Genomic DNA, 23189 nt, shown 5'->3' with positions numbered 1-23189 from the left:
AACCCTGTCAAATGAGAGGATGGTGACCTCCCCTCTGCCGAAGCTTCATTATGTGCGAGGGAGGTTTGCTCTGCCTCTTGTGTTTCCAAAGGCAAGGTTGGACCCTCACCATTAGGAGACCCATCCCTCTTGGAGGAAGCTTCTTCAGCCATGTCTTCATCACCAGATTACGAAGGCTCTCGCACTTTCACCGGAGAACTCGGAGCTATATCTGCGCTTTCTTGAGCAAACACCTCCACGTTTTCACTTCTGGGCGACTCAATTATAGACTCATCTTGAGGAATTATCACCTCAAGAGTTGGGGACTTAGATGGGTGCTAGCCCCTTGTTTAGACATCATCGCGAGCAATGCTCTCCCCCTCTCTTGGTAGTCCTGCCTCCTCAGTGATGTCAACACTGTCTCGAGGTAACTCTAATGTACTCACATAATCTCGCATCATCTCCGCCACCTCGATAACATGAGCACGCACTGGCATGTCTCGAATGGTAATGAGAGGCGAAACATCCAACACCAACCTTTCTATTTCTTCTTCTCTTGCTCTTGTGGATGTATCCTCCTGGCCACAACAATATGGAGTAGTCTCATCTAAGGCTTGTACAAAGTTAAAAGTAGGTAAGTTTGGAAATTCACTGTCAAAAACTAATATCTCGCTAAAGCTTATGTCATGGATGGTGGCATCAATCCCACCATCTCACACACGATGAAGCTTGCGCACCCCACCTCAACTCAGCCCAAAAGCAGCAGCCATTGAGCCATGTTCTCCAGTAAGAGGCTGTTCTCCATCATCTTTAGAAGAAGTTTCAGTATCAAAATTCTTTGATGGCTCATCTATGAGTGGAATCCTGCTAGAGGGTACAATGGGTTGAGATGTGCTTGGTGCTGGGGTCCTTACATTCTCCTCCCTCACGATAGCAATCGCTAGCTCGGCAGCACTCACCGCCGCTCACTTTCTGGGGGTCCAATGTTAACATGAGAAGTGGCCCTCATTTTATGCCTACGTACAGGCACTCGAGCCACTTCCACCTTAGGAACTGATGTCGCCATGGCAGGCTGTGAAAACTCCCCCTCTTGCACTGCTGGTGGTGTAAGATCAGGCGCGAAGCTACAACGCGCACCCCTATTAAACTCTATAGTAGGCCTCAATGAGAATTTCCCTGCATATATCACCAATACCTTCGCTCGCTGGGCAGGACTAGAACAGAGATCTTTCCAGCTCGCTAACTCTATGGCCTAGAGTGAGCGAGCTGTCTCCGTGCACAAAGGCACTCTATCCCTTCCTGGCACGGATAGAGCGCCAACTCTTTCTCGCAGCAGTTCTATGTGATCTGCTACAAACCTTGCGAAGCTCCCGTCATAAGAGCCTCGCCCCCAGCAAAAATGTAATGCGAGGGCACTCCCTTGTCATAGCCAAATTGTAGAGGCACTCGGTGAGGGTTATAAGTTTTCAATATTTGGCCACCCTCCCATATAGTAGGCAAATAACCAGGGGTGGTGACTAGCAAAAACACTAGCACCTCGCTTGTGTTTAGTCGGTGAGTCCCTGCTAGAATATGCTCATCATGGTCAAAGTACATAGGCATAGTCAATGCCCCAAGCAGGTCCGCAGCATAAGGGCGAGCGATAAATTGAAAGCTTTGGTCCAAGGCATACCCCAGCCGTCCTTTAGGGGAGCGCCCATGCCACCTTATGCCTCGCATGACCTGTTCGTCAACAGCCAAATCTGCAGGGGTTGGGGCATAGGATTAAAATTTCTCATACAGAAACATCTATAAAAAGAGGGTAGATACATAAGAGCCATGGGCGTAGTAACCAACAAAGCACACCATGTCCTCCCCCACCATATAGAGGCGATGGTATAACGTCCCCAAAAATAGAGGCACGAGTGCTACTTTCACACCGCTCACTAACTTCACTGCGAGGTCCAAGAGGCAGGGTAAGGGAGCATCTTCAGAAGTACCCTCTAATATATACCTCGAGAGCCAACACAACAAGTAGGTTGTGAGACCAGAGGGGTGGTCAATCTAAGGACCAGGAATTCCCTTTATCCCTTATTTTGAGATGTCTTTCCTCGACATAGGGAAATCTCTGAAGTAATAGCACACCAAAGCACCAAGAGTGGCCTTCCGCGTGCCTTTACCTCGAGCGGTACGGCGAATCCCTTATTTGCCCCATAAAATTTGAAATCTTTGGTCTTATCCAAAGCTATTTTGAGATCTTGGGCTAGAGTCTTCTCATCTTGCGAGAATTCCCATAAACCAGATTCTCCAAACCCTGAAAAGGTAATCCCAGAAGCTGGCTTACATCTTTGATAGTGGAACTAAACTCTCCCCACGCGGTGACAAAGGTGTGTGAGCTCGAACTCCACCGCGAGGTTAATTCCCATAAACCCGCCACATTGCGAGGAATATGAAGTCGGCGAAACAACTTTATACAAGGCAAGAGGCTCGTCTTGGTTAAAGTTGCCTCATACATTGGATTGGACAGGATCGTGTTAGTCCACGCCTCCTAACCATGACCATGGCTAATATTGTTCACGAAGTTCATAAAGGACAATGGGTATTGTAATACCCCTAATTTTACAAGGATAGTCCTGCTATTTTAATTAATTGTTTTGTTTGCATTTTTAAGTATTTAATTATTTTGTTACTTGGTTAATTAACTTGTTTGGATTATTTGATTTAATTGCATTGTTTGTTTTACTTGTATTACTTAGTGTAATTAAATTATCTGAATTATTTTTTATTATTTATGTGTCCTTAATTAATTAGTATAAAGGTTTAACTATGTAATTAGGTTAAATGAGTATTTATATTACGTCAATAAATTCTTTAGGGTTTCTGTTAGAAGTCTCGTAGGTGGAAGCTGACAAAGTTTATAACGAGGGTTGTTCATGGGCTGAGTTAGGGCTCTGTCTCTAGGGCTCTGTCTCTACGTTAATAAATTCTTTAGGGTTTCTGTTAGAAGTCCCATAGGTGGAAGCCGACAAAGTTTATAACGAGGGTTGTTCATGGGCCAAGTTAGGGCTCTGTCTCTAATATTACAAGGATTAGGGTTTTAGGGTTAAGCTTATAAATACACCATTATACTTTAAGTCAAGGGTTTACGATCATAACACTTAGCTCATAGACGTAAACTGAGTTCTGTAAAAATAGAGAGATACAGAGTGAGGTTTTGAGAGAACAGAGCACGTTTGGTATGGGATTCGACTAAGGTTTCAAGGTCGGACTAGGAGAAGGGAAGAGCAGAAGTAAGAGGAGGATAGACGGTAGTTTAGTGTTGCCGGAACAGTGGACACGACGCTGAGATTTTAAAACTAAAATCATACGCAAGTTCTTTTCTTCCTCCTTCCCTCTAGCTTGTGTTCTGTGTACCTAGATAGTCTCTAGGGTCTAATTAATCATTAACTAAGTTTTACATGTATATTAGATGCTATATTGATGATATATATGTGTTTTAATCTGTTAAATTACAGTTCGTGCATGTCTGTTTTCAGTTGTATTCTTAAAGCATGCTTAGTCTGTAGAACTGGTAGTTTTTGTATTTAATTTCAACTGCTGTAAACACATCATGGGGATTATACTAGACACAGTCAGAACCCTTAGGAATATTTTAAAACCAAATAGACAAGTTCGGAGCGACCGGAGATGAAGCAGAAGGTCGTAGAAGTTGCAGCGGTTGAAGACGGCTCTCAGAGGAGGTGAGAGCCGACTCCATAGAAGTGGGAGCCGGATCCCACACATGTAGAGCTGGCTCCAAGGTTATAAAAGCCAGCTCCAAGCTGATTAGAGCTTGCTCCCAAAGTTTTGGAGCAGGCTCTACCTCAAAACTGCCTCCTGAGTTTGTTTTTGACGCATTGTTTTGAATTGTGAGAGGATTGAACTATTCTGAAAATTTTGGGACTCCACAGAGGGATTAAATGGTTTATTTTGGGTGTTATTAAGACCTTAGATTGATCAATGTTGGCCTCTGAGTCAGTGGGATAAACAGTATTAAATTAGTGAACTTTCTATACTGTTAACGGATGAAAGACGGATTAATTGCATAACTAAATTTTAGCAATTTAATGGGATTTAGGATGTTTATAAAACTTATTTTAAATGCATGATAGGGTCATCTATGTATTTACTTTGATCTATACATGCTTTGGGATGCTAATTGTCGAAATATCAAACATTTTCTTCAATTACTTGGATTACCGTTGGATTGCAATTGCTAGAATAATGAAACATGTTCTGCAACTACTTGGTAATGGTTTGGACTGTAAATTACTAAATTATGAATTATATATTATAATTTACATGGATATGGAGGAATGTATGCACCAGTATGGGACGGTGGCATACTAAGGACGGTTTAGCTTCAAAATGCTAAGACCTAACCTATCAGATTAAAGGAAAGGATTGTAAAATATTGAATCTTATTTGTGTTTGAGTTAGATCAACTGACTAAGTTGAGTGACTTCCTGGATTAGTTGGTTGTAGTTAAGTCATATCAGCTGAATAAGTTGAATGACTTACTGGACTGTGTTTTGTATGTCACCTCAATGAATAATTGAATGACATACTCTGGATTTGGACAGACTTTAGATATATGGTTATGGTACATTAGAGATGAGCTTGAGTCTTAGGCTCGTTAGTTAGGGTGCGTATATGCAGTGGATGCGTAGCTGGATATAGTAGGTAGGTGTACCCTGTTAGGTCTAGGTACTCATGCCCACATTTGGGTGCGTTTTCGCATATTGCCTTCTATTCATGTTGAGACCCCTATTATAGTCTAGTGAAAGTCCCTTAGTGTGGATGTATATTTTTATATTTATGGACTAATAGATATTGTGAGGTATCTAGGGTGCATCTGCGTATCGGGTCACTGTATGGATTGTAGTTAGATTAGAACTTGTTCGTGGGCCTGACCCGCTCTTTTATTCTTTTCAGGTACAGGACAGTTCCAGCCTTAGAGCTTGATCATGCTGTTCGAGTACAGTTTTCCATTCGTCAAATTACATAGGACTTCTCTCGATGTTTCATTTTTATTTACTTTCAGTTATTTCAGTTCAGTTGGGATTTTATTTAGTGGTCTACTAGATGGATTCTCGAGTTGTAATCATGGAGGTTTTGGAAGTTGGATTTTATTAAGTTTTATCAGTTGAGGATTTTATATTAGTATTCTTTTCAGCTTTTAATATTTATTCTTATTTCATTTTGTCATCTGTATTCGTTTTAAAATATTAATTGTTTGATATTCCCTCGGGTTTGGGCCTGGGCCTGATCAACCCGTGTCTCGGATCCGAGGGGTATCGCAGTTGGTATCAGAGCACTCCAGGTTCAAGTGTCTCTAAGATGTTTCGTATTAAGACTTCCACGTAGCATTTTCTCTTGATTAGAGCTTAAGTTTAGGATTCATTGTATTCCTTTACAGTTCATTTAAACTCGTACTGATGTCTGTCTTTCTTTGTTAACAGCATGGTTAACGTTAGAAGGGGACAGATGAACTGTCGACAAAGGAGAGTGGCACGTAGGCAACAGGTACGCCTGCGGTTTTTGGAAAAGCAACATTTGCCAGAGTTTCAGGATGATGGTCAGTTCCATGAAGAGCAGGAGGATGTTTAGCAGACTCGGGATCAGGGAGGAGATCCAGAGTTTCCTCCATACATCAACGACCTCATTGCTCAGGCTATAGAAGTAGGGGTAACAGCTGCACTTTATAATCAGCCTCAAGTATAGCCGGCACCGTTACCAGCACTGGTTGTTCAGACTGATACTTGGGAGAAGGCCAGGAGTTCTTTCACAAAGGGGAGCCCACCTGAGTTTACAGGCTCCACCGATGCGAAAGCAGCTCACCAGTGGAAACAGGTTATCTAGCGACATCTTCACTTGGTTCAATGCACAGAGGCTCAGAAGCAGATGCTTGCTACATTCAAGCTAGTTGGGGATGCACTTCAGTAGTGGGAGTCAATTACCACCGCAGAGGAAAGGATGGCATTGACTTACGATCAGTTCAGTGCACGCTTTGATGAAAAGTATTTCCCTTATGCAGTCAGGGAAGCCATGAAGACCGAGTTTCTTAATCTGCAGTAGGAGAACATGACAATGGCGGAGTATGAGCAACAGTTCACGAGCTTATCTCTTTTTGCACAGGAGGAAGTGGATACAAAGGAGAAAAAGCACAACAGTTTTGTTAATGGACTGATATGGTCTATCAAGAGAACTATTACAGGTAGTCCAGCCTATACTACCTATGCTCAGGTGGTAGACGCCGCTCTACAGCAGTATCAGTTGACCGTGGACTTCAGACAGGCCAAGGATGAAAAGTTGGGTGACAGAGACTCTGTTAATCAGGCAGCTGAGAAAGGGAATGGCAATGGACACCGACAGAATGACAAGGGTAAATTCCAGGGACAGCAACCTTGGAAGAAGTACAAGGGTGGTTTAGATGCTCACAGGGATGTGGCACCTATTCAGCGACAACAGAATGGGGGACCACAGGTAGGACAGGGTCAACCACAGGCTAACTGACAAAGGAGGCCATTTAGTACTTTCCAGGATAGTCGCTACACTTGTGGAGAGTATAGACATACTTTCAGGCAGTGTCCTAGAGCAAGACAGGGACAGGGACAGGGACAGGGACAGCATGTGTAGCAGGGGTAGAGTGCACCAGTGCCTCTACCGGCTCCACAGGTTCCCCGGATTCAAGGACAAGTACCGTAATAGCTACATTATGGCAGGGTGTACAAACTTATGCCACAGGATATGCAGGCACCTCAGGCTGTTGAGGGTAAGTTTCCTATTCATGGTTTACATGGACGTGTATTATTTGACATGGGTGCTACATACTCATTTGTAGCTAGATCTTTTGTTAATTTGTCTAGGATGACGACTCAGGTATATAGTAGACCACAGGGGATTTCTACACCGTTAGGTAATACAGCCATTCTTCATGCGAGTAATGGGCCTGTGACACTAGATATTGGTAGACTCAGATTTCTAGCCAATCTTTTGGTCCTAGACATATACACTTATGATGTGATACTTGGGATGGATTGGTTATCACATTACCATGCCCAAGTTGATTGTTATGATAGGTCAATTATTTTTACCATACCTAGTCAGGACATGTACGTCGTTGCTATGCCGCGCTCTAGCGGGGTCACTAGCACCTATTTGTTTCATATAGAGGAGGGGACTACTGTATCATTGGATAACATACCAATTGTACAGGATTTCCCGAATGTATTTCAGGAGATTCCAGGGTTGCCGCCTAGTCGAGAGATTAATTTTGTGATCGACTTAGCTCCAGGCACTACGCCTATTGCTAGGGCACCGTATAGGATAGCAACAATGGAGATGCGAGAGCTGAGGGATCAGATTCAACAGCTACTCAGCCAGGGTTTTATTCGTAGGAGTACTTTACCTTAGGGAGCACCGATTTTATTTGTAAAGAAGAAGGATGGTTCACTTCGGCTGTGTATAGATTACAGGGAGTATAACAAGGTTACTATTCGTAACAAGTATCCATTACCCAGGATTAATGATCTTTTTGATCAGTTGAAGGGAGCTACGTACTTCTCTAAGATTGATCTGCAGTCTGGATATCATCAACTTTAGGTTTGGGAGCATGATGTTCCGAGGACGGCGTTTCTCATAAGATACAGATCTTATGAGTTTGGAGTGATGCCGTTTGGGTTGACTAATGTACCAGCGGTTTTCATGGATTTAATGAATAGAGTCTTCAAGGCTTACTTAGATCAATTTGTCATTGTCTTCATAGATTAAATTTTGATTTACTATAGGTCAAAGGATGATCATGTTAGACACATTCGGATAGTCTTACAGATGCTTTGTGAGCACCAGTTGTATGCCAAGTTCAAGAAATGTGAATTTTGGCAGCGGGAGGTGAAATTTCTGGGTCACGTGGTGTCAGAAAGAGGAATAGCGGTGGATTCGGCCAAAGTTTCAGCATTGGTTGAATGGGGACAGCCTACTTCACTTACCGAGATTCAGAGTTTCCTCGGTTTAGCAAGATACTATCGTAGGCTCATCCAAAGGTTCTCCAAGATAGCAGGACCACTCACTCATTTGACTAAGAAGGGTGTACGATTCGTGTGGGATGAACATTGTCAGAAAGCTTTTGATGAGCTGAAGACTATGTTGACTTCTGCACCAGTTTTATCTACCCCACAGAGCGGGATAGAGTATCTTGTGTACACAGATGCTTTGTTGCATGGTTTTGGATGTGTTTTGATGCAAGAGGAGCGACCGATTTCGTATGGATCTCGGAAGCTTAAGCCTCACGAGCTTAATTATCCAACACATGATTTGGAGTTGGCAGCAGTAGTCTTTGCCTTACGTATTTGGAGGCATTATCTATTAGGTGAGTCCTTCAGATTATTCAGCGATCACAAGAGTTTGCAGTATTTGTTCACTCAGCGGGAGCTGAATATGAGACAACGCAGATGGTTGGAGTTTGTAAAAGACTATCACTTTTCTATACAGTACCATCCAGGGAAAGTGAATGTGGTGGCGGATGCACTCAGTCGCCGACCTGTTGGTAGTCTTTCTACTCTATTCACTACTGAGTGGAACGCATTGAAGAAGGTTGATTAATTGTCGGATGCTTTTATGGCTTACATGGTAGTTACACCTTTTATCATTTACAAGGTTTTGAAGGCACAATTAACGGATCAGTAGTGGATTGACAAAGTTGCAGCGATAGCTTCCGGAGAGGTTCCATTCTACCATGTTGGGGCTGAGGGAGGTTTGCGATACAAGGGACGGTTAGTGGTACCTTCTGCTGATGATTTGAGGAAGGATGTGATGACTGAGACTCACCACTTTGAGTTCTCTATTCATCCAGGAGGGGACATGATGTATCAGGATATAAAGCGGCAGTTTTGGTGGGCAGGTATGAAGATGGACATTGCTCTTTTTGTTTTTTAGTGTAGTACTTGTAAGATGATCAAGATTGATCATCAGAGGCCGCCAGGAGCTCTACAGCCACTGTTGATACCGGAGTGGAAATGGGAGAACATTTCTATGAACTTTGTGGAGGGATTGCCTAATTCCTTTAAGGATCACAATTCCATTTGGGTCATTGTGGACAGATTGACAAAATCAGCTCATTTCTTGCCTATTTGCACTGACTTCACTTCAGAGCAGTTGGCGAGACTTTACATTTCAGAGATTGTGAAGTTGCATGGAATTCCATTGTCTATTATATCGGACAGGGATTCAAGCTTTGTGTCAGGATTTTGGAAGAGTTTTTAGCAGGCTTTGGGTACAGAACTACACCTTAGTACTGCTTATCATCCTCAGACTGACGGACAGACTGAGAGGGTTAATCAGATTACGGAGGATATGCTTCGGTCGTGTGTGCTTGATTTCAAGGGCCACTGGGAGGATTATTTTCCACTTATGGAGTTTACTTATAATAATAGTTTCCAGAAGACTATTGGGATGGCACCATTTGAGGTGTTATGCGACCGACCGTGTCGATCGCCTGTTTGTTGGATGGAGGTTGGTGAGAGTAGATTCTTGGGTCCTGAGTTCATCAAGGATACTTCTGAGAAGATAGCTCTTATTAGGGATCACATGCGCACTGCCCAGAGTAGGCAGAAGAGTTATGCGGATCTTCGTACTCGTGCTTTGGAGTTTTAGGTTAGGGATCAAGTTCTCCTCAAAGTGTCTCCTATGAAAGGTGTAATTTGCTTTGGGAAGAAAGGAAAGTTGTCTCCGCGGTTTGTCAGTCCATTTATGATTACGGATCGAGTTAGAGCTGTCGCTTATCGGTTGGCACTTCCGGATAATTTGAATCGCGTACACAACATCTTCCATGTTTTTATGTTGCGGAAATTTCTACGATATGAGATTCGATATCAGCATATCGATGTTGGGGAGATTGAGTTGCAGCCGGATGCAACTTATTTGGAGCCACCGTGTCGTATTGTTGATTGTCGGGATCAAATCCTTCGTAATAAGGTTATCCCTTTGGTGCGTGTTTAGTGGAGTCATCACAATAAGGCTGAGTCTACCTGAGAACGGGAGGATGTCATTCGCTTGCAGTTTCCTGAAATATTGGAAGAAGGTAAGAGCGAATTCCGTGGACAGAATTCCTTTTGTTAGGGGGAAAGAATGTAATACCCCTAATTTTACAAAGATAGTCCTGGTATTTTAATTAATTGTTTTGTTTGCATTTTTAAGTATTTAATTGTTTTGTTGCTTGATTAATTAACTTGTTTGGATTATTTGATTTAATATTTGATTTAACTGTTTTATTTGTTTTACTTGTATTACTTAGTGTAATTAAATTATCTAAATTGTTTTTTATTATTTATGCATCCTTAATTAATTAGTATAAAGGTTTAATTATGTAATTAGATTAAATGAGTATTTATATTACGTTAATAAATTCTTTAGGTTTCTGTTAGAAGTCCCGTAGGTGGAAGCCGACAAAGTTTATAACGAGGGTTGTTCGTGGGCCGAGTTAAGGCTCTGTCTCTAATATTATTACGATCATAACACTTAGCTTATAGACGTAAACTGAGTTATGTAAAAACAGAGAGATACAGAGTGAGGTTTTGAGAGAACAGAGCACGTTCAGTGTGGGATTCGACTGAGGTTTCAAGGTCAGACCTAGGAGAAGGAAAGAGCAGAAGTAAGAGGAGGATAGACGGTAGTTCAGTGTTGCCAGAACAGTGGACACAACACCGAGATTTCAAAACTGAAATCATAGGCAAGTTCTTTTCTTCCTCCTTCCCTCTAGCTTGTGTTCTGTGCACCTGGATAGTCTCTAGGGTCTAATTAATCATTAATTGAGTTTTACATGTATATTAGATGTTATATTGATGATATATATGTGTTGTAATCTGTTAAATTACAGTTCGTGCATGTCTGTTTTCAGTTATATTCTTAAAGCATGCTTAGTCTGTAGAACTGGTAGTTTTTGTATTTAGTTTTAACTACTGTAAACACATCATGGGGATTATACTGGACATAGTTAGAACCCTTAGGAACAGTTTAAAACCAAATAGATAGGTTAGGAGCGACCGGAGACGAAGCATAAGGTCGCAGAAGTTGCAGCGGTTGAAGACGGCTCTCAGAGAAGGTGAGAGCCGGCTCCATAGAAGTGGGAGCTGACTCCCACACATGTAGAGCCGACTCCAAGGTTACTGGAGCCTGCTCCCAAAGTTTTGGAGCAGGCTCTACCTCAAAATTGCTTCCTGAGGTTGTTTTTGACGCACTGTTTTGAATTGTGCGAGGATTGAACTGTTCTGAAAATTTTGGGACTTTACAGAGGGATTAAATGGTCTATTTTGGGTGTTATTAAGACCTTAGATTAATCAAAGTTGGCCTCTAAGTCAGTGGGACAAACAGTATTAAATTAGTAAACTTTCTATAATGTTAACGGATAAAAGACGGATTAATTGCATAACTAAATTTTAGCAATTTAATAGGATTTAGGATGTTTATAAAACTTATTTTAAATGCATGATAGGGTCATCTATGTATTTTCCTTGATCTATACATGCTTTGGGATGCTAATTGTCGAAATATCAAACATTTTCTTCAATTACTTAGATTACTGTTAGATTGCAATTGCTAGAATAATGAAACATGTTCTGCAACTACTTGGATAATGGTTTGGACTGTAAATTACTAAATTATGAATTATATATGGTAATTTACATGGATATGGAGGATTGTATGCACTGGTATGGGACGGTGGCATACTAGGGACGGTTTAGCTTCAAAATGCTAAGACCTAACCTATCGGATTAAAGGAAAGGATTGTAAAATATTGAATCTTATTTGTATTTGAGTCAGATCAACTGACTAAGTTGAGTGACTTCCTGGATTAGTTGGTTGTAGTTAAGTCATATCAGCTGAATAAGTTGAATGACTAACTGGACTGTGTTTTGTATGTCACCTCAATGAATAATTGAATGACATACTCTGGATTTGGACAGACTTTAGATATATAGTTATGGTACCACGAGATGAGCTTGAGTCTTAGGCTCATTGGTTAGGGTGCGTGGATGCAGTGGATGCATAGCTGGATATAGTAGGTAGGTGTACCCTGTTAGGTCTAGGTACTTATGCCCACCTTTGGGTGCGTTTTCGCATGTTACCTTCTATTCAGGTTGAGACTCCTATTATAGTCCAGTGAATGTCCCTTAGTGTGGATATATATATATGTATGGACTAATAGATATTGTGAGGTATCTAGGGTGTATCTGCGTATCGGGTCACTGTATGGATTGCAGTTAGATTAGAACTTGTTCGTGGGCCTGACCTACACTTTTATTCTTTTCAGGTATAGGGCGGTTCCAGCCTTAGAGCTTGATCGTACTATTGGAGGACAGTTTTCCATCCGTCAGATTACGTAGGACTTCTCTCGATGCTTCAGTTTGATTTACTTTCAGTTATTTCAGTTCAGTTGGGATTTTATTTAAGGATCCACTGGATGGATTCTCGAGTTGTAATCATGGAGGTTTTGGAAGTTGGATTTTATTAAGTTTTATCAGTTGAGAACTTTATATTAGTATTATTTTCAGCTTTTAATATTTATTCTTATTTCATTTTGTCATCTGTGTTCTTTTTAAAATATTAATTGTCTGATATTCCCTCGGGTTTGGTGATCGATTGGTCAATTAAACATCAACCTTCGCAATAGCACGAATCATTGTAAAATAGGGCTATTGGTCGGGTAAGTCGAACCACTGGGACTGCGCTAGTCTTACGGCAACCTTAGTGTCTAGAATCTTTCTAGAATGATGAAGGGTTTATAAAGGTTTTGTTGTTTGTCACTTAAGCTAAGAATATTGAAATTGCATAAATTAGAAACTTGCAAGAATTAAAAAGAGATGAAATACAAGTAGAGAAAAACTAGGGAAATGAATCCTCTCCAACCCTATACACATTCTAGATTGAGATTAAATTAGGAAAATCAACATAAATGATGGTCATGACACATAACAACCCTTGGTTGCTATACTATCCTCAAGAGGTTCATTAAATCAAAAACAAGAATAATCCATCAAAGATTCACATGCTTGAACTACCTAGACTAGGGTGTAGTCTTCAACATGCTCCCTAAGCCAAAGATTATCAAGCCCTTAATTAAATGATGAGAGCACACAAAGTTAAGAATCAAGTATAAACCATCAAAGGGCATCCTAAGCAATGATTTATCAAAGTTCTCAAACTCCATGCCATTAAAACCATTCCATGATCTAACTTCCATTGTCACTATGGAAATGCAAGCAATATGATTAGGAAGAGAAACCATCTAAGACAAGATGAATAGCTCAAAATAATCATGTATAGACATTAGAATTCATTACAACACATATGATACTCTAGATCATAAAATCACCAACAATAATACATTGAAATCCCAAAAGTAAAATCTACACTAGAACATGCTTACAAGGGAGGGGCTTCATCACCTCCCTAGAGAAGATTTAGTTACCCATAGGAGCAATGGAAGAAGGAAGAAGCTTGAAGACCTCCTCTATTTTCGTGCTCCCTTCTTCAAGCTGGGGGGGGGGGGGGGGGGGGAGAGAGAGCCTAGTTTGGTGGTAGATAAGAGGGATAAGAGCCACACATCTCCTTGGCTAGTTTGGATCAGATTTTGGTGAGAGAAGAGAGCAAGGAGATAGAGTTCTTCAAGGGGCGGGGGAGAGAGAGAGCCTAGTTTGGTGGTAGATAAGAGGGATAAGAGCCACACATCTCCTTGGCTAGTTTGGATCAGATTTTGGGGAGAGAAGAGAGCAAGGAGATAGAGTTCTTCAAGCTTGAAGAACTCTATCTCCTTGCTCTCTTCTCTCCCCAAAATCTGATCCAAACTAGCCAAGGAGATGTGTGGCTCCCCCCCCCCCCCCCCCTAGGAACATCTCCAACCACCTCATAAAGAAGGAAATCAGAAAATGAAGGAACCAAGAAACAAGTGGCTGAAATAGTGATTTTTTGGAGACAAACTGCCCTAAATTCGAGTGCTCGAATTTGGGCCTCGAGCACTCGAAAATTGGGCAGAATGCCTATTCTCCATTTGCTCCGCCTGGACCTACTTTGATGAAATGGCCATAACTTTGCGTTCCAAACTCCGAATGATGAACCATTTGAAGATTTGGAAAGCCAATTCAGAGCGTTAAATACTTCATGTTTTGGTGGAGATCCAATTCTCAAGAATGGTTGGTCGAAAATGAAGATCAAGGCAGAATTTCATTGCTGCCAGGCAGTTCTGCGCACCTCTGGTAACAAGGCCATAACTCTCTGCTCCGAGCTCCGAATGACAAACCGTTTGAAGATTTAGAAATCTAATTCTGAGTTCTAAATATGCCATTTTATAATGGAAGTCTAGATCTCGAGCTTTCTCGGTCAAAAGTGGCAATCAAAATCGAGTTCCACTGCTGCCTGAAATTCAACTTTTGAGCACATTGTTGATCAAAAATCCACAACACCTTATTTTTGCTCCTTTTGGGCCAAGGAACCTGAAAATGCATAAAAACATAGAAATGAAGATAATCTACATAAATTGACATACAACGGACTTTACTAATGCAATTTAGGGCGCTAGAATATACAATATTCGGCGCTTATCATTTGGGCCTGGGCCTGATCAACCCGTGTCTCAGATCCGAGGGGTATCACAGGTATCGCCTTTGCTCGACACCAAATCTCAAAATAGTGTCTGCAGGAATTCACGAAGCTAAGTTAATCTCAACCTCCTCCTCCATCAATTCCACCACTTCCAGTGGTTCACCGGCAACCACAGCCTGGTTTGCCCGTTGCAAAAACAAGTCATGTTTCCCAAAAAAACGGGGCTCGTTGCCATTCTAAATCCAGTGGCACCTTAGGTGGAGGGCAGTACTTCTTGCTTAGTTCCTGTTTCTTACTCACCATGGTAGTAATCCCAAAGTTTAAGTCAACACAAGCAAAAGATCTTAAGTTTTGCAAACTCTTTTCGCCAGTGACAATGGAGGCAAGGATAAAAAAAATAGTAAGGGTAAATCTTCTCTCAAGTAAACCTTCAGACTATCACTTGCCTCCTTTTAAACAGTTCCCTCACCTCGGGAACCCCCAAAATCGAAGCGGCAATAGATGGCACATTAATGACTAGAGGCGACCTTTCAATCTCGCGTCCGCTCAATTTCCTTGAATGAATAAATGACCTATCCGTCTAGACTTGCACGTGCAACAATACATTTTGAATCGTCGCACGTGCAGGGGGATAAAATGTGGGTGTCACTTATTAGAAGCTGACATGGCACGTTAACAAGTCAATACGACCCTAACCCAATAAGTGACTTGAAAAGTCAAAGACTTGAGAGACCAATCCTCGAACACTCTAAGTCCTGGTATCGCTCCAACTCATCAAGCCTCGAGGGATCAACTCTCGAGCACCTCAGACCCTAGCATCGTTCCACGCCCATCAAGCCTTGAGAGACCTACTCTCGAGCACCTTAAGCCCTAGCATCGCTCTAGGCCCATCAAGCCTCGAGAGTCCAACTCTTGAGCACCTTAAGCCCTGGCATCGCTCTAGGCTCATCAAGCCTCGAGGGACTAACCTTCGAGCATTCCTAAGCCCTGGTATCACTCTAGGCCTATCAAGCCTTGAGGGATCAACTTTCGTTCACCTTAAGCCCTAGCATCACTCCAGGACCATCAAGCCTTAAGAGTCAGCCCTTGAGCATCCTAAGCCCTAGCATCGCTCCAGGCCTATTAAGCCTGGATAGATCAACTTTCAAGCACCTTAAGCCCTAGCATTGCTCCAGGCTCCTCAAGCCTTGAGAGACCAACCCTCGAGCACCTTAAGCCTTGGCATCACTCTAGGCCCATGCAAGCCTCGAGGACCTAACCCTCGAGCATTCCAAGCCTTGGTATTAGGCCAAACAATACCACTTCCTATTAAAATTCACACGTAGCACGAAACAAAGGTAGAGTTTTCGTGCTATAAAGAATCTAAGATTGGGAAACTTAGGAGGATCATGGATTGGTGGACGAGAAGTTAAGAAGTACCTTCACTTTCAGCAAGTCTCAATTAACAAGATGATGGGATTATACACATTATGACAGCGAACCTTAAAATCACATTTAATGCTATGCCAGGCTTGACCAAAGGGCGGCCAAGCAACATTTTATGCCCTTGAGTAAGGGAGAAATGACATGGCAACAAAGTGCAAGGCTCGATGAGAAGATTAGAACCTTCAGGCTCCTAAATCCCCAAGATTACCCGCGTAATCTTGACTGGGAGCAATGCATGCGAGAAACCATGCACGAAGGGGGTCATTGGATAATAACCAATGGAATCCGAGCTTATAAATAGTACTGTCCTATGAAGAAATAACCAACCCTATAAGATAAATTTGTCATAAGATACTTGTTGACCATAAAGATTCCATCCAAGGTCAATCTAGGTGTTTTGATAATAACAAACCATTAATGGTGTTTAAAGACTAATATTTACATAAAGTGTTATAGATGATCTACATCCAAAGAAGAACCTCACTGAAGATCATAAAAACCATTCCAAGTATTCCATTACTCAAGATTATATCTATGGAAAGCAAAGGAAAATGAAGTTACAAGGAACCATATGCATAGTCCATCCAAAGATAACTTGGACTATGACGAGCAAGAAAGCAACTCAAAGAAAGGAAGAAAGTAAGTCTACCTCAAAGCCTACACGATCATTGTGATGCTTCCGATTTTTGCCATTTTCCAATTTTTGGAATTTTCTGATTTTTCGAGTGCATTTTCATCTTTTGCCATTTTGTGAACCGGACACTGTGGAGTAAGCCGGTTGTGTCCGAAGAGTTGTTTGGGGTATTTCATTGAGTTCAGGACTCCTTAAAATGCAAAGGTGGTTTTTTTTTTTCTATTTTTTAGTTTTCGGACCGAATGGTTCCGTGTGGGACCGGCTACCGGAATTGTTGTATACGAGTATTTTGATTGGGTCCATTTATATCATATTTATTCTTATTTATTGTGTTTTAAGTGATTGTAAATTGAATGTGCAATTAAATGTGTGTGCATATATGTATGTTGTGTAAAATGAGGATGAAAGAAAAAGGAAAAATAAAAGAAAAATAGGTGGGGCCCACCATTAACACACAAAAGGCCATGAGACCATTATTTTTGTCTCATTTTCCTCTCTTCTCCCGGCTAGCTCTCTCTCACCATTGCCTTGCACCTCTTTTCTCTTCTTTCTCCATTCAAACTTTGAATCTTGATCCCTCTTTCAATTCTTGGAAATTTTGGAAGCCGTTTGTGGCAAATTGAAGCACGTGACAAGATCTTTTAGTTGATTGAAGCAATTTGGTGTTTGGTGCACTCTAGGAGAATTGGGATCTAGGGCACAATTTGGGGATTTTGGCTTAGATTGAGGCAGGGGTTCCTAATTCACTAATTTTCTTGTTCCTTTGTGAATTTCTTTTCTTAAATCGTGGTTAGCATGCTTAATTTTGTAGAAATTTCATGCTATATTATATATATGTTGTGCCAAAGTTGTGACTATGTGTTGCTTGATATGTATGATGATGAACCATGCTTAATTGATGATTAATTAATGTTCTTTGTACCTTTGGTGCTAAATTTCATGATTTGAAAGTGTGAATTATGTCATTGTAATTTTGTAAATTATGTGACTATGTGTTAGTCAAAATTATATGAAAAAACATGCTTAGTTAATGATTTTAATTGCCTATGGTGTGGAAAATGCTAAATGTTGTGATATGGAAGCATGTTGTAAATTCTTTGAAAATTTTTGCAAGTATGCTAAGTGATGTAGATTTGAGTTAAATGTATGACAAAGAGTATTGGCATAGTTTGAAATCACATGATGCATTCATGCATGAGTATTGGGAAGGAAACAGGAAATTATTTTTGAAAGAACCAAAAGAAAATATTTTGAGAAAGGTTTTGATGGAAAGTTTACGAAAACCCGGACGCCTAGGAGGTGCCTAATGGCTCGTGGTGTCAATGATGTTTTGAAAAGTGTTAAGAAAACCGGACGCCTAGGAGGCACCTAGTGGTCCGTGATATTAATATGATCTCGAAGAAGGTTGATCTACCTAGACTCAGACGACGCCATGGAGGTGTTATGTGGTTAGGGATTTGCTAACCAACCCTCTCCTCGTGACGCCATAGAGGTGCTATAGGTCAGGTTGCATTAACGATTTGATACGATGAAACGGATTTATTTTGGAAATGGGAAACGACATTGCATGGCATTGCATCCCATAGCATGGCACGGTTCATTTATAGCTTGGATTATTGTTGTTGATGTTGTGGTTATATTTTTCCGGAAACAGTATGATCCCCGTTCTTTTCCCTATTCCTTGTTTGGATTCACGGGGCTACAAGAGGTGTGTCTTAGGCACCACCTACTGAGTAAATTGTTTACCCCATTATTTAACATTTTTCAGGGCACGGTAAAGAAGTGGCGGACAACAATCCACCACCTGCTTAAATGGTTGATGGACTTGGATCTTTTGTACTCGATGTGTATTTCACTCCTTTTTGTTGTAAATAATATCAGGACACATTTTGTATTTTCTACATGGTTGGAAATGGTCTTGAGACCATTCTTTTGTATTTTGTGGTCTCAACTTGATTTCAATATCTATGTAAGGCCTTAAGGCCATATTTTTTATGTATGACGCTTTCACTTAACTTTAATAGTGTATCAGACTCATATATGGCCTTATTCGATTTTAGTTCTACTTAGTTGTGTTAGTTTTTTCATCAAATGGAAGAATTGGGACAGATTTGGGCTTTGCATAAGGTCACCAAAGGACCAAAGTGGCGCTAAGGAGCATAAGACTTCAATTTTAGGCTATAGGGGGCGAATTTGAGGTTCTGGGCATCTTGAACCGATTCAGCCCCCATTGAACCGGTTCAAAGGGGTCCTAAGGTTCAAGGATGAGCATTCTGCCCATCTTGAGCCGGTTCAAGGTCCTTAAACCGGTTCAAGTTCTCCAGTGCGCCATATTGCCTTGTCAGTTTGATAGCTTTGATCACCAGACTTCGAATGGTCATAAATTTTTTGTTCGGAACCCAAATAGGGTCATTCTTGAGTCCATTTTTAAGGATTTTGAGTTAGCTTTCCAATAAGACCAATCTCATCCCAAAATTCCATTCATGTTGATAGTTATGATTGTTTTAGTGGAGTAGTGTCGGAAATTGCCTTAAACCGGTAAGGGTAACTTTACCGAGTGTCATGAAATGATTAAGAATGATTATTTAAAACCTCATTTGATTATCTTAAGTATGGATTACCCTCTCACATTGTGAAATGACCATTTTACCCCTGGTGTGTCCTTGGGTTTGGTTAAGGACCCGGTTAACGATGCGGACCCCCGGTTTGGGTCATTACAATCATGGATAAAGCATGAAGAAAGGGATAGATAGGTTAGTAAGTGTTTAGGATTCATTGTCAAAGTATTTATGAATCTATTTGAAGCTCGTCTCTATAGGACCATGCATATCATACATCATTCATATGCTCCTATATCCATTAGCAATAGACTATGCATCTCTTTCATATAATTGACACATGAAGTCTTTGTTAAAAGAATGAGTTAGTTCAAGCTTGCATAAGCTTAGAAAGAACTCATCACTTGTGCTAGAAATGCTAAGACCATGCACATCAATCACATGATTCAAATTGGTCAACGATTAAGGCATGAGAAGCCTTCATTACCATAAGTTGGTAATAGACTTTAGGACCCTTGTATGCACATCATGAAAACTATGTTTTTGGGTAAGTGTGAAAAATGGATTTTTGAAGAAAACATTTTTCCAAGATAATTTTTCCCAGTAATTACTCCTTACACTTCAAATAGCCAAAATTGATTTTATGGGATTTTATGACCAAGTCTACATTAGTCTGCATAAGGATTCATTTTTACTAAAACTGTCAGAAATCCAAATTTGTACTAAAACTGAATTTCTACATTTTGATTTAGTTCAATTTTCTTATATTTTTTATTGAATCCAAATGGGGGGAACTTTCTTATTTACATTGTAAACTTAAAGTAAATGGACATATAAATACTGTAAAGGCATTTACTTAAATGTTTTTAATGGAAATAAGCTGTGTTGTGTGCAGAAGTCCTTTACAGAAGCCTGTTGCAAACCACAAACAGTTTCATTTTTTGGTAAATTAAATTGAGCCGACTCCCTTTTTCAACTAAGTCGACTCGCTTAGATTGAGAGGCCAGTCGACTCAATTAGGCCGAGCCTTATCACTTTCAAAACCCAGAAAATAGGCAACTTAGCCGACTCAGTTTCTAATTGAGTCAACTCAGTTTTGAACTAAGCCGACTTAGTTCATAACTAAGTCAACTTAGTCCTAAAGGAATAGCCAACGGCTATATTCCTTCTGTGTCAGAGCTACGCCTCTTCTTTAATCCTTTTGTAACTTTCCCCATACTTTACACAGACCTTTATACACATATTTCGAGCGCCTTTGCATCAGATACAGATAAGTCCATCAAGTAGAATCCAAAATAACGGTTATATTACACCTTTACCTACAATTTACTTGCTGGAAATTGAAGTTGCATACACTGAAAATCAGTCACATCTTGCTACTACATCTATTTGATGATTTTGTTTGTTCATACTTGTTAAAACTAAAATAGCATATTGTTTATTTACTTAGTTTTTAAATCTGTCATATTTAAACAAGGACTCTATTCACCAACAACCAACCCCCCCCCCCCCCCTCTCTCTAGAGTCCATTCTTGGGCAACAATACTGTATACTTGCCCTACTACCATCTTAATCTTGATAATTGGTCTTCTTCTCCTCCTTCTACTCTAAGCATCTCCTCTATTTCCTTCGTATTTGTATTTCTAATATCACCATTATATTATTGTTTATTGTTTGATTAAAAAAGAACCCCTACACACAACATCTCTTTTCCATTTTCAAGCCAATGCCAGGCAGTGACAGAACAATCGATATTACAACAACAGGGGGACTCTCATTATGGATAGGCCAAGGACCCCAAAGTCATGAAGCAAAGGACAATATTAATCTCCAAGAGAGACATCAAATTGGGACTGTGAGTTCAGGAGCAGTTTATGATGATCCAATTGTATCTTGTTCAAACCTTTCACCACCTGAATATCAACTGAATTGGGTGATGGAAGCAAACATTCGACGGATGATGAACCAATAACAAGCCCTTTACTTCACTTGAGCAATGTTAAGAATGGTGGAAGTCATCCTGTAAGTGTTCCTTCATTGTACAGCACCCAACATTGCTCTCATCAAACACCTACAGCGAACATGTCAGCAACAACTCTACTGCAAAAAGCTGCCCAAATTGGAGCAACTTCAGGTATTGATACATCATTCCTAGGAAGCTTAGGATTGAAGTGCAATAACAATATTCAAGTTCAAGATGGGAACAAGTATTGTGGATTGTATTGTAGTACAAACCCTATATCCACTAATCTTGGAACTACTGATTTGGAGAGCTCAGTAAATGATATCTTCACTTTGAATCAGTTGCAGATGTACCCCTCAAAGCGTCGAAATGTGCAGAATGGGAAAACTAGGAACTTTTTGGGTGTTGGTATGCAATCCATCTACCACCCACCATCAATTAATGGATGGACTTGATCATATGGAAATTTCATGAATTGCTTCTCTGTTGGAACTTGGAAAGCAAAATAGAAATTAAAGTTGGGAAGAGAGAGAGATTAGTGTGTGAACTTTGCAGAGAGGGAAAGGTAGCAGTGCTTGATGGGAGCTAAAAATGTGTTTAGTAAAACTATTCAAAAGCTGAAGAAGGAGAGGAGATCTCTGCATATTCCCTCCTGAAAGCTGTGATCCCTTTAATGTAGTGGCTTTTGTTTTTGATAAAAAATAAAAATAAATAAAAAATAAATAAAAGAAGAAGAAGAAGAAGAAAAAAAAAAAGAGGTAAGTGGTGGGGGCAAAGGAAGAAGTTCTTTTCAACTCCATTATTGCAATGTTTCATCTTTTGTGATGGTTTTAATCCTCTCAAAATGGTGTTGAAAGAGAAATCTAGTGGCAAAGAAAGGCTTAGCCTACTGAGTAAAATATATATGTAGCTCTTTTTTGTTCAACCATGCAAACTTGTAGATAGCAAGAATCATTGTATTAGCTATAAGCCTTTAACAAATGCAAGAAAGTGAGGGAAGTCAATATAAGGCTTCATATTACCCCCACCCATAAATGAAAGGATTTTCTCCATGATGATCTTTAATATCCTTTTAATCTTTCAGCATTATAGGTCTTATAATAATGTTATCAACTACTGACATAGCCTTTATATCAGACTGCAAAGGCTTCTTGTCTTGAATCCAATTTAAGGTACACCTATATAGTATCTATGAGGGACCTCTATAATTATTTGTTTTTGAGTAAATTCCATTAAATCAAGCAACCTCTATGATTAATGATTTTTTTTTTTTTTTTTTGAAAGGTGACCTCGATGATTATTTTTTCCAAAGCAATTCCATTAAATCACCTCTTATCATCTTGCTTGTCATTTTGTTTTTCAATTCTACATAACTCAAATGGGTAAATTTTTCCCCATGCATTAACTCTAATCAAACTGAGATTGAAAACTTTTAAGTTTATTTTTTTTTCCCCTAATGTTTAATGAGGATCGTTCCAACCAGAGGCCATTTGGACTTGTAGTTACGCCATAAACTCAGGATTCACAATCACATTCAAATTACGGATATTGCTTAAACCAGGATTCGAACTTAAAGACTCAATAATAATAACCCTGAGTCTCTGACACTTTCATACAACATTTATTTTTTCTTCTACTTTGTTTTTTAGTTTTGTTTTCATTTTTCAGGACTGTTTTTGTAGCATGTTTAGGTGTCTCTATTATGGGTAGTATCTACCGACAGTATACAGGAGAAAACAGATGAAAAGGAAAAGAAAATAAAGAAGAAAGAGAAAAAGAGGCCATATTCTTGCACCGGCCTCCTCATTTGTATGCTTTTTCTTGCATGATTAGACCAAATCCTCAAATCTTCCAATTAAGGTCCAAAATTAGAGCTTGTGGTATGTAAAAGATAAGGTAGGTGACATGCAATAAAGAGAGAGAGAAGGAAATGGCCGTCATCAAGTGTACTGACATTCGTTCTCCTCGTGTTCCTGTTTCCCAAAAAACAACTAGGGTCTCCACACGATCAAGA

At 40.2% G+C, this 23189-nt stretch overlaps 1 pseudogene; it reads left to right on the top strand.

The window, feature by feature from the left end:
• LOC132286949 (zinc finger protein NUTCRACKER-like) overlaps positions 1–22905 on the top strand; it is a 70710-nt pseudogene extending 47805 nt beyond the window's left edge.
• The last annotated feature ends 284 nt before the right edge of the window (positions 22906–23189 follow it).

The sequence above is a fragment of the Cornus florida genome, unplaced genomic scaffold, assembly GCF_030987335.1.
Source record: "Cornus florida cultivar Cherokee Brave unplaced genomic scaffold, ASM3098733v1 CherokeeBrave_3.0.0_Hap2_Chr11, whole genome shotgun sequence".
NCBI lineage: Eukaryota > Viridiplantae > Streptophyta > Magnoliopsida > Cornales > Cornaceae > Cornus > Cornus florida.
The sequence above is the reverse complement of the archived record's forward strand: the minus strand, read 5'-3'. Positions and strand labels throughout refer to the sequence as shown.